We start from the raw sequence: 17,408 nt of genomic DNA, 5'->3' as shown, positions 1-17,408 counted from the left end.
TTTTTAATTCAAACTGATACATGACAATTAAAATATAATTTTGGCTTTCATTGAAGACTATTCCAACTGGATTCCAAAATGCCACCCTCAAAATTTTAATCAAAAACAAAAACAACAAAACAATTAAATATAAAGTATTTTTAAATTAAAACATACAAAACCCAAAACCAGTGAAGTTGGCATGTTGTGTAAATGGTAAATGAAAACAGAATACAATGATTTGCAAATCCTTTTCAACTTATATTAAATTGAATAGACTGCAAAGACAAGATATTTAATGTTCAAACTGAGAAACAGAATCTTTTGGCAAATAATCATTAACTTAGAATTCAATGGCAGCAACACATTGCAAAAAAGTTGGCACAGGGGCAATTTTACCACTGTGTTACATGGCCTTTCCTTTTAACTACACTCAGTAAACGTTTGGGAATTGAGGAAACCAATTTTTGAAGCTTTTCAGGTAGGTTTGGTTGTTATCATCACTTCAGTCATCAACAATTGAGAACAGATAAATGGACATTGAAACAGTGTAGGACTTGGTAGGATATGTACAGCAAGTTGTGGACAGACAGAGAGAGAGAGAGAGAGAGAGAGAGAGAGAGAGAGAGAGAGAGAGAGAGAGAGAGAGAGAGAGAGAGAGAGCGAGATCAGAAGGCATAAGAAAAAGTATCTACATTTCATCATCATTTCTTTTTTCTTCCTTTCATGAAAATGCATATATACAAGCCATATACAGTTGACACTTTCATTGTTTTTTGTTTCTTATACATTTCCATGATCAGAAAGGAGCAGATGGAAGATTACTATTCTTATATTTATCTGCCCCCTTTTTAACACAAATTATTTTAGATGACTTTATCACTGTTCCCTCCACCAACACCCGAACTACAAAATACTTACAATTTTCGTTTAAGCATTTTCAAAATGAAACGTTCAATTAAAATCAAAAATCAGTTTGATATCATTCCAGTTGTCTCTTTTTGTAACTCTTTTTAAATTCAAAGATATTCTTGCAACTTTTTAAGCCTTTGTCTAGAGAATTCCAGGCTTTCACACCAGCAACAGACAAGCACATTTGCTTCAAATTTGTTCACACTCTTGGATGTTTAAAATCATATGGCCTTCTGTGGTTCTCATCTTCAGATGTGAACACAAATAACTTTTGTAAGTCCTTCAGAAGAACTTTATTTCTAGCTTTGAACATCACTAATAGAGTATGCAATTTTACAATGTCTTTTAGTTTTAATAATCCTGACCTAATGAAGAGTGGATTTGTGTGGTCTCTATATCCTACTGTAAAAATTATACGAATTGCTCTTTTCTGTGAAATAAATAAAGGCATTATGTTGCTGTGATATGTATTTCCCCATATTTCTGCACAATAATTTAAATAAGGTAGAATAGATGAGCAATATAACATTCTCATTGTATTGTACGGGAAACTGTATTTAACCTTGTTCAAAATAAATAAACTTTTAGATACCTTATTTTTCACATGCAATATATGAGCTTTCCATGTCAACTTTTCATCAAAGATGACCCCAAGAAATCTGATTTCAGACACCTTCTCAATTTTCATATTGTTTATGGATAAACTAACTCCTATCTTTCTTTTATTACTGAATACCATAAATTTAGTCTTTTCCAAGTTTAAAGATAATTTATTTACATCAAACCACAATTTTAGTTTAACCATTTCCTCTTCAATATTATCGGCTAAGATTTTCAAGTCATCTCCTGAACAGTATAAATTGGTATCGTCTGCGAATAATACGTACTGTAAAATTTTCGAAACCTCACAAATATCATTTATATATAAAATAAAAAGTTTGGGTCCTAAAATCGAACCTTGTGGAATTCCACATTCAATATTCATACATTCTGATCTATGATCATCGATCTCAACATATTGCTGTCGTTGTTGTAAATAGCTGGTTAACCAGTCCAGTGCAACTCCTCTATCTCCATAAGTATATAATTTAGAAATGAGAGCCTTCTTTAAATCAATGAACACTCCTATTGTGTATTTATTTTGATCAATTGCAGTTGTAATCTGTTCCATAATGTTCATGATGGCCAAGCTCGTAGACCTATTTGATCAAAATCCATACTGACTTTCATTTAATAATTTATGTTTTTCAATAAAGCAGTCAATTTATTAACAAACAGTTTTTCAAGCACTTTTGAAAATTGAGATAGGAGAGATACTGGTCTATAATGAAATGTATGTTTATCTCCGGTTTTAAATAAAGGTATGACCTTAGCTGTTTTCATTCTGTCTGGGAAAACTCATACTTTAAAAGAACAATTAATTATATAATGTAATGGTTTAATGATGCAATCAAATGTTTTTTTTATTATTTTCATGTCAATACCCTCATTGTCTGTTGAGGTCTTGTATTTTAGTTTATAAACCACAGATAATATTTAATTTTCAGTCACTTCACTAAGAAACATTGACTGCATAACCCTATTTTCCCTTTTCCAGACACCCCCTGATTGATCATTAGCTCTTGGTATTTTGTTTGCTAAGTTAGGTCCTACATTTACAAAGAATTGATTTAATTCATTGACAATTTCATCTTTGTTTTCAATTAACATATTATCTTTTTTTAAATATCTAGGTAGTTCTGTTCGCCTTGTCCTATTCTCTATTGCTTTATTCAAAATATTCCATGTAGCTTTTATGTTCTTTTTATTTTCATGCAACATTCTTTTGTAATATTCCCTTTTTGCTTGTCTCAATTTATTGGTCACATTGTTTTTGTAGTTCTTATAGCGTTTTTCAGCATTCTCTGTTCTTGATTTGATAAACTCCTTATAAAGTCTATTTTTCTTTTTACATGCACTTTTCAAACAGTTTTTCATCCAATGTGCATTATTTTGCCTTTGTTTAGATCTGCATGGAACCTCAGGACAATGCTTGTAATGCAGAGTAATATAATGTTTAAGAAAAGAATCATAGGCAGTGTTTATATCGTCTGTGTACACCTCTTTCCACTCTTGTTTTAATAGGTCATTCCTGAAGTTGTTAATATGATTGACACTTCTTTTCCTCTTAAGTATTTGATGATATGTTCTTTTAGGGAATTGATAGTCAATTATTGCAAATATAGGCAGATGATCACTTATGTCATTTATCACTAACCCAGTAGTGATGTTAATCCCTAAAACATTTGTAAAGATATTGTCTATTAAGGTTGCACTAGTTGTGGTTATTCTGCTAGGCTTTGTAATTAATGGGTACAGCCCTTTTTTATATAATATCTCTAAAAAATCTGATGTTTGTTTATGTGAATCTACCTTTAGAAGATCAATATTATAATCTCCACAAATTACTATAGTCCTATTTTTATTTAGACCATTAATCATTTCCTCTAATTTATCCATGAAGGTTTCCACTTTTGATCCTGGTTTTCTCATTTGATTATTTACATTTAATTATTAACAATCCGGGAGGGTGTTAGTTTAAGGTTGAAGTTGCCTGGAGGTGTACTTTTATTGCGGTTTTGAAGGAGGATAGAGATGCCCTTTCTTTTGGAGTGCATTCCACATTGATGTGGCATAGAAAGAGAATGAGTTAAGACCTTTGTTAGATCGGAATCTGGGTTTAACGTGGTTAGTGGAGCTCCCCCTGGTGTTGTGGTTATGGCGGTCATTTACATTAAGGAAGTAGTTTGACATGTACTTCGGTATCAGGGAGGTGTAACGGATTTTATAGACTAGGCTCAGTGCAAGTTGTTTTAATCTGTCCTCCACCCTGAGCCAGCCCACTTTGAAAAAGAGAGTAGGAGTGAGGTGTGATCTGGGGTGGAGGTCTAGAAGTAATCTGACTAGCTTGTTCTGGGATGTTTGGAGTTTAGATTTGAGGGTTTTGGAGGTGCTAGGGTACCAGGAGGTGTATGCGTAATCGAAAAAGGGTTGAACGAGAGTTCCCGCTAGAATCCTCATGGTGCTTTTGTTGACCAGATAGGAGATTCTATAGAGAAATCTCGTTCTTTGGTTGACCTTTTTGATTACCTTGGTTGCCATTTTATCACAGGAAAGATTAGCCTCTAGAATGGAACCTAGGTAGGTGACCTCATCTTTCCTGTTGATAACAATGTCACCCACTTTTATAGTGAAGTCATTGACTTTCTTCAGGTTGATGTGGGACCCAAACAGGATGGATTCCGTTTTACCCAAGTGTATGGATAGCTTGTTGTCAGCGAGCCAGTTGCAAGTTCTACAGAGTTCAGCACTGAGGATTTTCTCCACCTGTGACTTGTCCTTGTCTGATACCAGCAGGGCCGAGTCATCCGCAAACAAGAACAATTCACAGTCGCATGCTGATGACAAGTCGTTTATGTATATTAGGAACAGTAAAGGCCCTAATATACTGCCTTGGGGGACTCCACAGCTTACTGAGAGGGGGGGACACGATGCCGTTCATCTCTACCACCTGTTCCCTCCCCTCCAAGTAAGATTGCATCCAGCTCGATGAGGTTTTGTCAAATCCGATTGCTCTGAGCTTATCCAACAGAATAGCGTGGTCAACGGTGTCAAAGGCCTTCTGAAGGTCCAGCATGACCATGCCGCAGTATTTGCCCGCGTCCACCTCATGTTTGATGTGGTCGGTCAGATAGAGAAGGCATGTGTCAGTGGAGTGGTTAGTTCTGAAGCCGGATTGGAATTTGTACATGAGTTTATTGGTGGCAAGGTAACTATCGACCTGTTCATAAACAATTTTTTCCATCACTTTCGAAATGGAACTGAGAATAGAAACAGGTCGGTAGTTGTCAGGTTCCAATTTGCTTCCTTTTTTAAAGAGGGGAGTTACTCTTGCTATCTTAAAATCTTTTGGTACTTGGCCTTGTGAAATTGAGAGGTTTATTATGTGCGTGATGATCGGGGCAATGATGGAGGCAGAGTCCCTGAGAAATCTGGAGGGGATATTGTCAAGGCCGGTGGCCTTGTTCGGGTGGAGCGCGCTCAATTTTTTAAGCACCTCATCAGCTGAGACCATTTTTAATTTGAAATCGTTGTTGGATACTCCTAGCTTTCTGTAGAAAGAAAGTCGTTTTCACTGAGGGCCACATTGCAGTTATGTTTGGCCCCAGAGGGCCGCTTCTAACAGTGAACACTATTATTACACATTTTTTTAATGCATTTTAGTAGTAGATTTTTTTTAAACTAAAATGGTAAAAACATATGGAAATTTGCAATAGTTTCACTTTAAAATGTAGTCTATATTACTGTAAATGGAAAAGCAGTACTGCTGTTTTTATGGTTAAAAAAAGGCAGCTCAGTTCCCAGAATTTTACTATAAAATGTACATTAGTTTTTTTACTGTAAATTAAAAAATATATATTTTTTACAGTAATATTTTGGCACCCAAGTTGCCAATTTGTTTGTTGTTGGGTTTTTTTTTACCGCAAATCAACAACTGTAGATTTTTCGGTGTATTACTTTAAATGCCAAAACGGCACCACAGTTTATTACAGTAAATACAGTATGTTTTTTATCATTAAGAGAAAAATGCTGTAAAAACCACAGTAAATTTCACAATTTCACCATTGAATCTATTGCTACTTTTACATTGCACAATTTGATGGATAACTTGCTTTGAAATCATTATGATTAGTATTTATTTCTATTTAAAAAATGGTTTGAAAGTTTGATAATATATTTGCGCATAATTAGACAATATTTAAGTTTACATAATTTGCAATTACATGGAGTACATATATTTTTTTTCTCCCAAAATAGAAAGAAAGAATATTAAGACAAGTAAGACAAGTTACAGTACTTTATTGATACATATTATTTCCAGGCTTTTGAGGGCCAAATAAAATGAAGTTGCGGGCCACACCTGGCCCCGGGCCTTGGGTTTGACACCTGTGTTTTAGAGGGGTTTGAAGGCTACAAAGGTGGTTCCCATTAGCCGCATCTTAAAAAATCCTAAAATCCTAATAAAAAAGATGTGTGTTCTTGTCTCTCATAATGATTGTGAACGATAGACAAAATACCAAAAATAGTGCAGTTTCCCTTTAAAGCTCAGTAGTATTCTCACAACTTTTCATGCTAACTATTTGGATTTGGTGGATGCTCCTCTTGGCTGATCAGAACACTGTGTTGTCACCACTGTTGCCGACTACAGACTCCTAATAGCAGGCAAATGCTGTAAGCGCGAGGCGTGGCTATATGTCAACGCTGTTTGAAATGTATGCACACATATTTCTTTGAAGTAAACTGGTCTTCCCTCGCAAGAGTTCAAGATGCCGACACCGCATGGTCCTGGGTCAAATACAGTATTTGTGATGCCATGGACCCATTCATAACATCAGTGAGTATTAAACATCACCATGCAGGTTTAAAAACAAGTTTCACGATGGAGTACAAGCTAGATTAGGCCTGAGCGATTATTTTGCCTCGGGAGACCAAATTTAGAGAAAAAAATGTTTCTGGGGGCCGGTATATCTGTTTTTAGGAACACTAATACAAAACCTCACAATAATGTCTGATTGACGTTATGACAGACCGCCTTAAAAACGGAATGGAATTTTAGATTTTTTTACTGAATGAGACACCCAGAATGTACATGACAATAAAGTGGGATTTACGACATTAACTATGAAGGATAAAACACTGAATATTGACAAAATATGAACATCACACACCCTATCGATCGACATATTTTACTATCAAGCGAAATGCAACAAAAATGCAACAAACACAGTGAAATATGAATGCAAAGGGCAAAATAAACCCCACCTACAATCTGATACATCTGATGTATCACTAAGCTTTAGAACTTTGTTGTGAAAATCTTCTTGTACGTCTGTCCCTGACACCCACATTTCAGGCTGACACTTTGTGGAAACACTCTGTGGAAATGCTCCCCACCCACACTGCTTGGTGCCTTGTCTGAGCTGCTGTGACGTAGATTACCATAGTAACTAATTATATTGCCATAGTAACTACTATATCATGCAAGAGCGCAGATTCCAACCATTGAAATACTTTGTATAGTTCAAGACTTACGGTCATTTGAAAACATCACTGCACATCATAATGGCAGCTACAGTTTCCATCTTAAAGATCTAAAAAAAATTTGGGGGGAATGTCCGGCGGGCCAGATTGAAAAGCTTAATTTGCCTTAATTTGCCCAGGTCTGAGCTAGATGGATAGATAGATAGATAGATAGCTATGAACTTTATTAATCCCTTGGAATGGTTCCCTCAGGGAAATTCAATGTCCAGCTGCAGATAGCACCAAAAATGCAGTAAAAAGCATTCAAAGATAAATAGAAGAAACAAAGTAACAAATAAGTTCCATAAAGGGATAATATAGAACATCTATATCCACACACACAAGTGTTGTGTTTGTATTTGTCCTTGTGTTTATTAACAGATGGTCTGGCCTCTTTCAACCATCCCCAACCCCCTCCGCAGTCCTTATCAGTCCTCCCGCCCCCCTCAGACCTCCAAGTGAAGAGTTGTACAGTTTGATTGCACGAGGGACAAATTAATTCTTAAGGGGACAAGCAGTAGAAAATGGATGGATGGAAGTCTGTTCGTACTGCGTCTGGGGAGAAGCATACTATCACTGAACAGGCCTCTCTGGTCGCTGATGACATCGTGCAGAGGTTGGCTGGTGTTATTCAGGATGGCCAGTAGTTTGTTCATAGATATCTTCTCTGCAACTGTCACCAGAAAGTCCAGCTTCAATAAGCTTGTCCAGTCTGGAAGAGTCCCTCTTTTATGTGCTGCCCCCCGAGCATACTGCTGAGTAAAACAGCACGCTGGCAACCATAGACTAGTAGATCATGCACAGGAGTTTCTTGCAGAGGTTGAAGGGTCTCAGCCTCAAGAGAAATTACAGTCTGCGTTGACCCTTCCTGTCTGTGTTGCATGCCCAGTCCAATTTCTCATCCAGCCACACGCAGAGGTACTTGTAGGTGTCTACAACCTCCACCTGAGCCCTCTCAATGAGCCCCATTCAGCAGTAAGTTCCTAACTTTTCCTCTTATCTTTCTTCCTAAGTGATTTCCTAAGAGGAGTCCATTCAAATTCATGACGTGTTCTTAAACCCCCAAATTGTTCCCACCTGCTGTTCTTAAGTTGCTGAACGCCAAATGGTTAGCGCGTGCGTGTCTATCATCATTTGCACAGGTAAACGCCCTTAATTCCCCATATAAGGGCACAATTTCAGCAGAAAAGCCAAACATCAAACACATGGAGAAAACACAAACAGATTACAGAAGAGAAATTCGTATTATCCCGCGGGGGAAATACATAATGTCAAAACGTAAGTTTAAGAAAGGGGCGGACTGCTGAGGTAGCCTCAGGCGTTGAAATAAATATTCGTCACTTTGGGCAAATAGGTCTACATGGTCGTGAAATATGCGCTCCCTCCCCAGGGCACGATCTGCAGCATCTTGCAGTAGCAACAAAAGTGTGTGTGTGTGTGTGTGTGTGTGTGTGTGTGTGTGTGTGTGTGTGTGTGTGTGTGTGTGTGTGTGTCTGCTCATTTTGCTATATGTCTTTCTGTCTGTCTGTCTGTCTTATCTATATCTATATCTATGTATCTATCTATGTATCTATCTATCTATCTATATTTGTGTACATTAGAAGAGAACTAATGTACACAAATATAGATAGATAGATAGATAGATAGATAGATAGATAGATAGATAGATAGATAGATATCTCTCTATATCTATCTATCTATCTATCTATCTATCTATCTATCCATATATATATATATATATATATATATATATATATATATATATATATATATATATATATATATATATATATATATCTATCTATCTATCTATCTATTTATGATATTAATGTAACATTAGACAATAGAAGTAAGGGAACTTGCCACACTTAAGAACAAATAGGCCACCTTAAGAGTGCTCTGGAGCACTCGTAGATTTTGTTCTTACTTACGAACAAATCCCAGCTAAGAAAACATTTGTTCTTAAGAACGGTTGCTGAATGGGACCCAATGTTAACTCCTTTGGGGCGTGACTTGGACTTCCTGAAGTCTATAACAAGCTCTTTGGTTTTTGTGGTGTTGAGCTGCAGATGGTTTGTGTGACTCCAGGTGACAAAGTCCTTCACCAGACTTCTCCTCTTGTTCACCCCTGGTACACCCCACGATGGTTGTGTCATCAACAAGCATCTGAATGTGACATAATTCGGAGTTGTAGCAGAAGTCTGTGGTGAAGAAGAGGAGCCAGCACTCCCCTGAGGCACCCCCGTGCTGCTGACCAAGAGGTCAGATGTGATGTTCTTCAACCGTACATACTGTGTTCTGTCTGTGAGGTATCTGGAACTCCAAGGCACCAGGTGTGGGTCCACCTGCATGCGAGTCAGTTAGTCCTGTAGCAGAGGGTGCTGGATTGTGTTAGAAGCACTCGGGAAGTCTTAAACAGAATTCTGACTGTGCCCACCCTTCCCTTGTCCAGATGTAGGTGTAGAAGGTAGAGGATGGCATTCTCCACACCAACTTCTGCATTGTAGGCAAATTTTGAGGGGTCCTGAGTTTGCTGCACCTGAGGCCTGAGGTGTCTGAGAAGTAGCCGCTCCAGAGTCTTCATTAGATGTGATGTGAGTGCCACAAGTCGGAAGTCATTCAGCTCGCTGGGACGGTTCTTTTTCGGTACTGGGACGATTCAGGATGTTTTCCAGAGAGTGGGCACTCTCCCTGGTTGTAAACTGAGGTTGAACAGTGGCTTCCCCAGTTCGGTAGCGCAGTTCTTCAATAGCCGTGGGCACACGTTATCTGGGCCGGCTGCTTTCCTGGGGCGAAGTTTCCTCAATTCTCCTCTGACCTGGTCTGCAGTAATGCAGGAGGGCGGGAGGACTATGAGAACTATGGATCCATCTCATGAATGCTAAAGCAGAATGCCAGCGTAAATTACATTGTCGCACATCATCTTGAAGAACAGCACCAACATTTTGGATAAGCTCATAGAAAAAAGGCAAAAGTACAATTTATTTATTTGTGGCAGCATCGGAGAAAGTTATGTATGTTTCACTTTTGCGTTTAATTGCACATAACTGTGGTGCATTCAAGGACCCTCGATCAAAGTTAGAAACAAAGGCGTCACTAGGTTTTAAAGACAGGAGCAGACTTAACTCCCAGGAGATGCTCTAATTATAATATCTATCCTTCTATCCATTTTCTACCGCTTGTCCCTTTTGGGGCTGCGGGGTGTGCTTCAGCCTATCTCAGCTGCATTCGGGCAGAAGGCGGTGTACACCCTGGACAAGTCACCATATAATCATAATAAAAATGACGTATTATCATGATTCTTATGATTCTTATTAACCACTGATGATAATCCTAAAAGTATCAGACTGTTGTTCAAGACCGTTGGAAAACTATTTCAGGTGACTACCCCTTTAAGCTCATCGAGAGAATGCCAAGAGTGCGCAAAGCAGTAATCAGAGCAAAGGGTAGCTACTTTGAAGAAACTATAATATAAAACATGTTATTTCACCTTTTTTTGTTAAGTACGTAACTCCACATGTCATCATCAATCATAGTTTTGATGCCTTCAGTGACAATCTACAATGTAAATAGTCGTGAAAATAAAGAAAACACATTGAATGAGGAGAAGGTGTGTCCAAACTTTTGGCCTGTACTGCGTATATTTTGCCACATTCATATTTACCCACTTTTTTTCTCCCCTCTAATTTTCTCCGTTATTCCCCTTTATTCATCATCATTGTACCTTTATCCTACACATTGTTAAATACATGGTAGTTATGTCCTTCAAAGCAGGAGCTCACACTAACAAACTGCTAATGATATTTACTCAGTAACCAGTTTGGTTGCAATGTATCCAGTTGATCAGCTGCCATTGACCAATAAAAGGCCTCCCTCACAACATCCCCCTTATAGAGTCCTTTTAAGTCCTAATTATTCCAATGGTGAGAAAACTGTCACAACACCTTTTGTGTCTCCAAACCCTCATTAGGACGCCATACAAAAGACCCAAGTGTAGACAAGGCTTTTGTGTTTAACCCGTCATCGGTCATTATGTGTTTGATACAAACTACAGTTAGTGGAGAAATACTTGAAATGCAAACTCTAGTGACCTCCACGCAAATCCGCCTGTTGCCGCTCCTTGTCACCTGTTCTTTCCTTGAGCCTAAATGCCACAGACCTCCAACCTTTTTCCCTTTCCTCCATTGCTTCAGCGCACGGGACATTGTGGCTGCTCAGAACAGCTGTGTCAACTTCAGCGTTGGCAACTGGTGTGCCCAGGGAAGGACAGAGGGTGGCATTAATCCCCTATCAGCAGCTAATGAGTCAGAAACATGCTACCAAGTTCTCATTCTAGCTTTAAGCTTTGTCATTTGACCAACGCCTTCAATAAAATGACATTTTTAATTGAAAACACTTCTAAGGTAGGTTATCATACACTGTAAAAAAAAAAAAAAAAAAAAAAGATTTCACAGGCTTCAATAGTATGTTTTTCACAGTAAATTACTGTGATCAAAATTTACCGTAACAATACAAATTACTATAAGAATACGATACACATAAACTTTTTATGATTTTTGTCTTCATCAAATAGTGTGTAGTTTGGTCTTCAATCAACATGCAAATTTGTCAGTAATTGATTTTTTTTAAACAGGAAATTACATCACTAAACCCTTTTAAGAAGAAATAGTATATATATAGTACAGGCCAAAAGTTTGGACACACCTTCTCATTCAATGCGTTTTCTTTATTTTCATGACTATTTCATACTTGCCAACCTTGAGACCTCCGATTTCGGGAGGTGGGGGGTGGGGGGCGTGGTCGGGGGTGGGGCGGGGGGCGTGGTTGGGGGCGTGATTAAGAGATATATATATATATATATATATATATATATATATATATATATATATATAAGAAATACTTGACTTTCACTGAATTCTAGCTATATATATATATATTTTATTTTTTTTATTTTTTTATTTTTATTACATATATATATATATATATATATACATATATATATATATATATATATATATATATATATATATATATATATATATATATATATATATATATATATATATATATAAATAAATAAAATAAATACTTGAATGTCAGTGTTCATTTATTTACACATGTACACACACATAACACTCATCTACTAATTGTTGAGTTAAGGGTTGAATCGTCCATCCTTGTTCTATTCTCTATCACTATTTCAGAACACACACATTATACAAATATACATTATAAAATCAATAAGAAAACGATCAGAAGTTCCTATATAAACATTGCGCACTCACGTCGCCTTTTTGTATTGATTACTGCAGCTGTGCACTGGATTCATTCACAAATACAAACTACAACTCACAAACACTTTAGAGTTAGGCTCCACCATCAGAATGTGTACTTAAACTTATAAAGATCACATGGATATTATTCAGTGAGTTGATTCACCAAAACTAACCTGTTATAGAGGAGGAAAAAACACACAGGACGTTTCAATTGTTCACAGACTGGTCGCGCTCATCAGAATGACAAGACACTTCCGGTCTGCAGGTGATAGCATTCAATTGGGAAGAAACGCCCTACTGCCCCCTACTGACCAATGTGAATACTGATAAATGTGTAATGACAGCTCCAAAAACGAATTCAAACCACAAAATAAAATAAATAAATCAACACAAAAATGTGACACATTATGGGTGGGTCACATATGCATGTACAGTAGATGGCAGTATTGTCCTGTTTAAAAGTGTCACAACATTGCTGTTTACGGCAGACGAACTGCTTTACGGTAGACGAAAACTTGACTGCTGTTGTTGTGTGTTGTTACCGCGCTGGGAGGACGTTAATGAAACTGCCTAACAATAAACCCACATAAGAAACCAAGAACTCGCCCTCGATCATTAGCTGTTTATATTGTGAGAAAGGGGACGTGTGAACAGGCTGTCAACACGTCACTCAGGTCCGCATGGAGCTGGAGGGGGCGTGGCTTCCAGCTCCGCCTGAATTTCGGGAGAATTTCGGAAGAAAATTTGTCCCGGGAGGTTTTCGGGAGAGGCGCTGAATTTCGGGAGTCTCCCGGAAAATCCGGGAGGGTTGGCAAGTATGGACTATTTACATTGTAGTTTGTCACTGAAGGCATTAAAATTATGAATGAATACATGTGGAGTTATGTACTTATCAAAAAAAGCTGAAATAACCGAAAACATGTTTTATATTCTAGTTTCTTCAAAATAGTCACCTGAAATGGTTTTCACTTCACAGGTGTTTTTGAAGCTCATGGAGATCATTTATACACACATACACATTGGCCCCCCCCCAGACACATTTTTTCTCTCAATGTGGCCCCCGAGTCAAAATATTTGCCCAGCTCTGCCATATATGGTATCTCTTTACGCGAGTCCGCAATTGTAGTCGGACGCTGTAGTCAAAAAGCTCCTTTTTCTCTATCCTCTTCTTGGGAGCTGACTGGCTCGTACATGCACATGCATCCTCCGCTGTTGCCATATCTAATACAAAATAGCATACAGTTCTAACTTATATCTGTCAGTAGACTCACTATGGAAGCGCTAAAAACTACAACATGGCTCCATGTAAAAAAGACCGCCGACAAAACAGCGCATCCTTAAGAGACGGTCAGAAAGCAGCTTTTTTATGCCAAATGATGACTAAAGAACCACCATTACACGCAAGGAAGTGTTTTACACGTAGAAAACAAATCATAATATGATACATTTAAGGGGTGTTGTAGACAGTAACATTTATAGTAACTTATTTTACAACAATTTACTGTAACTGTAGAGCTGTGGTTTTACAGTTAATCACAATAAAGTTACAACTAAATGCTATAACTTCACAATTGTAACCTTTTTGTTCATTACTTTATCGTTTTAACAGCCACCTAGTGTACAATAGTGTGCAACGTAGTCTACAGAACCCCGTAAGAGACAAATCAGTTTGAATTTACAGTAATTTGTTGTGATAGAGGACTATGATTACAGTATTTCACTGTGAAATAACAGTTCATTGTTGTGAAATATAAGAGTATTGTCATTTTTACAGTATTGTATTGTGATATTATAGGACACTATGATTACAGTATTTTACTGTGAATTAAGAGTTATTTTTTGTGAAATATAAGAGTATTGTAATTTTTACAATAATGTATTGTGATATTATAGGAGAATATGATTACAGTATTTTACTGTGAAATAACAGGTAATTGTGAAATATAAGCATATTGTAATTTTTACAGTAATGTATTGTGATATTACAGAGGACTATGATTACAGAATTTTCCTGTCAAATAACAGTTCCATCCATCCATCCATTTTCTACCGCTTATTCCCTTCGGGGTCGCGGGGGGCGCTGGAGCCTGTCTCAGCTACAATCGGGCGGAAGGCGGGGTACACCCCTGGACAAGTCGCCACCGCATCGAAATAACAGTTGATTATTGTGAAATATAAGAGTATTGTTTGTGTATGTATATGTATTGTGAGTGGAGCTGTGGCCGCAAGGTGATTGGTACCTGTCGTGGCAGTAATCATAGAACCCGCTGGTGCACACCAGCAGTGAGGGATGCCGTCAAGCTCAAGAAAGAGTCCTTTCGGGTCCTTTTGGCTCATGGGACTCCAGAGGCAGCTGACAGGTACCGACAGGCCAAGCGGTGTGCGGCTTCAGCGGTCGCGGAGGCAAAAAATCGAACTTGGGAGGAGTTCGGGGAAGCCATGGAAAACGACTTCCGGACGGTTTTGAAGCGATTCTGGACCACCATCCGCCGACCCCGGGGAGGGGAAGCAGTGCATTGTCAACACCATGTATGGTAAGGATGGTGCTCTGCTGACCTCGACTGCGGCTGTTGTGGATTGGTGGAGTGACTTTGAAGACCTCCTCAATCCCACCAACACGTCTTCCTATGAGGAAGCATTGCCTGGGGAATCTGTGGGGTTGTCTTGTCCGCAACATCGAATGGACATCTCTGGATTGGCAGACCGGGGTGGTGGTTCCTCTCTGTAAGAAGGGGAACCGGAGGGTGTGTTCCAACTATCGTGGGATCACACTCCTCAGCCTTCCTGGTAAAGTCTATTCAGGTGTACTGGAGAGGAGACTACGCCGGATAGTCGAACCTCGGATTCAGGAGGAACAGTGTGGTTTTCGTCCTGGTCGTGGAACTGTGGACCAGCTCTATACTCTCGGCAGGATTCTTGAGGGTGCATGGGAGTTTGCCCAACCAGTCTACATGTGCTTTGTGGACTTGGAGAAGGCATTCGACCGTGTCCCCCAGGAAGTCCTGTGGGGAGTGCTCAGAGAGTATGGGGTATCGGACTGTCTGATTGTGGCGGTCCGCTCCCTGTATGATTAGTGTCAGAGCTTGGTCCGCATTACCGACAGTAAGTCGGACCAGTTTCCAGTGAGGGTTGGACTCCGCCAAGGCTGCCCTTTGTCACCGATTCTGTTCATAGCTTTTATGGACAGAATTTCCAGGCGCAGTCAGGGCGTTGAGGGGATCCGGTTTGGTGGCTGCAAAATTAGGTCTCTGCTTTTTGCATATGATGTGGTCCTTATGGCTTCATCTAGCCAGGATCTTCAGCTCTCACTGGATCGGTTCGCAGCCGAGTGTGAAGCGACTCGGATGAGAATCAGCACCTCCAAGTCCAAGTCCATGGCTCTCGCCCGGGAAAGGGTGGAGTCCCATCTCCTAGTTGGGGAGGAGATCTTGCCCCATGTGGAGGAGTTCAAGTACCTCGGAGTCTTGTTCACGAGTGAGGGAAGAGTGGATCGTGAGATCGACAGGCGGATCGGTGCGGAGTCTTCAGTAATGCGGACACTGTATTGATCCGTTGAGGTGAAGAAGGAGCTGAGCCGGAAGGCAAAGCTCTCAATTTACTGGTCTATCTACGTTCCTATCCTCACCTATGGTCATGATCTTTGGGTTATGACCGAAAGGACAAGGTCACTGGTACAATTGGCCGAAATGAGTAGGTAGGTAGGACCCCGCCACCCGACTCTACCTTAGAGATGGGGTGAGAAGCTCTGTCATCCGGGAGGAACTCAAAGTAAAGCCGCTGCTGCTCCACATCGAGAGGAGCCAGATGAGGTGGTCCGGGCATTTGGTCAGGATGCCACCCAAACGCCTCCATGGGGAGGTGTTTAGGGCACGTCAGACCGGCAGGAGGCCACGGGGAAGACCCAGGACATGTTGGGAAGACGATGTCTTCCGGCTGGCCTGGGAATGCCTCGGGATCCCCCGGGAGGACCTGGACGAAGTGGCTCAGAGAAGCCCATCCATCAAGTCTGGGCTTCTCTGCTTAGGCTGCTGCCCCCTTGACCTGACCTCGGATAAGCGGAAGAAAATGGATGGATGGATGGATGGTATTGTGATATCATAGGACTCTATCATTACAGGATTTACTGTGATAATTGTGAAATTTAAAGGTATCATATATTTTACAATCATTTCTTGTAATATTACAGTCCATTTTGATGACAGTATTTTACAGTGGAAAAAATACAATTAAATTCTTTAAAATCCTGGTAAATCTTTACAGAGTATGTGTCTTCTAAAGTGGCATCCGATGTGTGATGACACACCTGGAGCAACAGGGGTGCAAAATAATGACAAAATGTGGGTACCTGTACAAACGTGCATGAAGATAAACTCAAGTCAACCCGTTTGGGTGGGAAAGATCATGTTTTGGCCTTTATTTTGGCTCATAGATTAAACCAGGGGTCGGCAACCCAAAATGTTGAAAGAGCCATATTGGATCAAATATACAAAAGAAAAATCTATCTGGAGCCGCAAAAATGTAAAAGTCTTATATAAGGGTTATAATGAAGACAACACATGAAGTAAGTGTCTATATTAGCTATATTAGCCTACAAATTATTAAATCTTCGTTGACAGAAATGTTGAAATGTTACATTTATCCTACACATTTTTACAACAGTGGAAAACATTAGTAAAATGGAGGCTTCTCAGAGGGCGAGATAACTCCTGGAAATTACTGACTTAGCGTGGCCGAAGGTATAGATGTGTGTGTCCAAGTTAAAGGAAGCAGCAGGCTGTCTTCTTCTTATGGATTTATTACAATCTTTGCAAGCTGGGTAATGTTTGCTATGGTCTGGAACAATATGGCGCACAAACAACTATAAGAAATGCAGCCAATATTACATACAGATAATGTGTCGTGAGACATGCAAATATAAATACACAGGGGACATAAGTAAACAAATATTCAGTCTAAGCCTGGGCCCCTGGAGAGGGGGTCCAGACTGAGGCCTAGGAAAAGAAAAACAAAACTCAAAGCCATAGCACATGAAAATAAAAGTTTCCCTCTTACGTGTGTAAGAGGGAAACATCAAAGAACACAAAGGACATTAAAGACATTAAAAGAGCAGAGCTGATGCAA

This window comes from Nerophis lumbriciformis, linkage group LG26 (genome assembly GCF_033978685.3).
Source record: "Nerophis lumbriciformis linkage group LG26, RoL_Nlum_v2.1, whole genome shotgun sequence".
Taxonomy (NCBI): Eukaryota; Metazoa; Chordata; class Actinopteri; order Syngnathiformes; family Syngnathidae; genus Nerophis; species Nerophis lumbriciformis.
Note: the sequence above shows the minus strand (reverse complement) of the source record.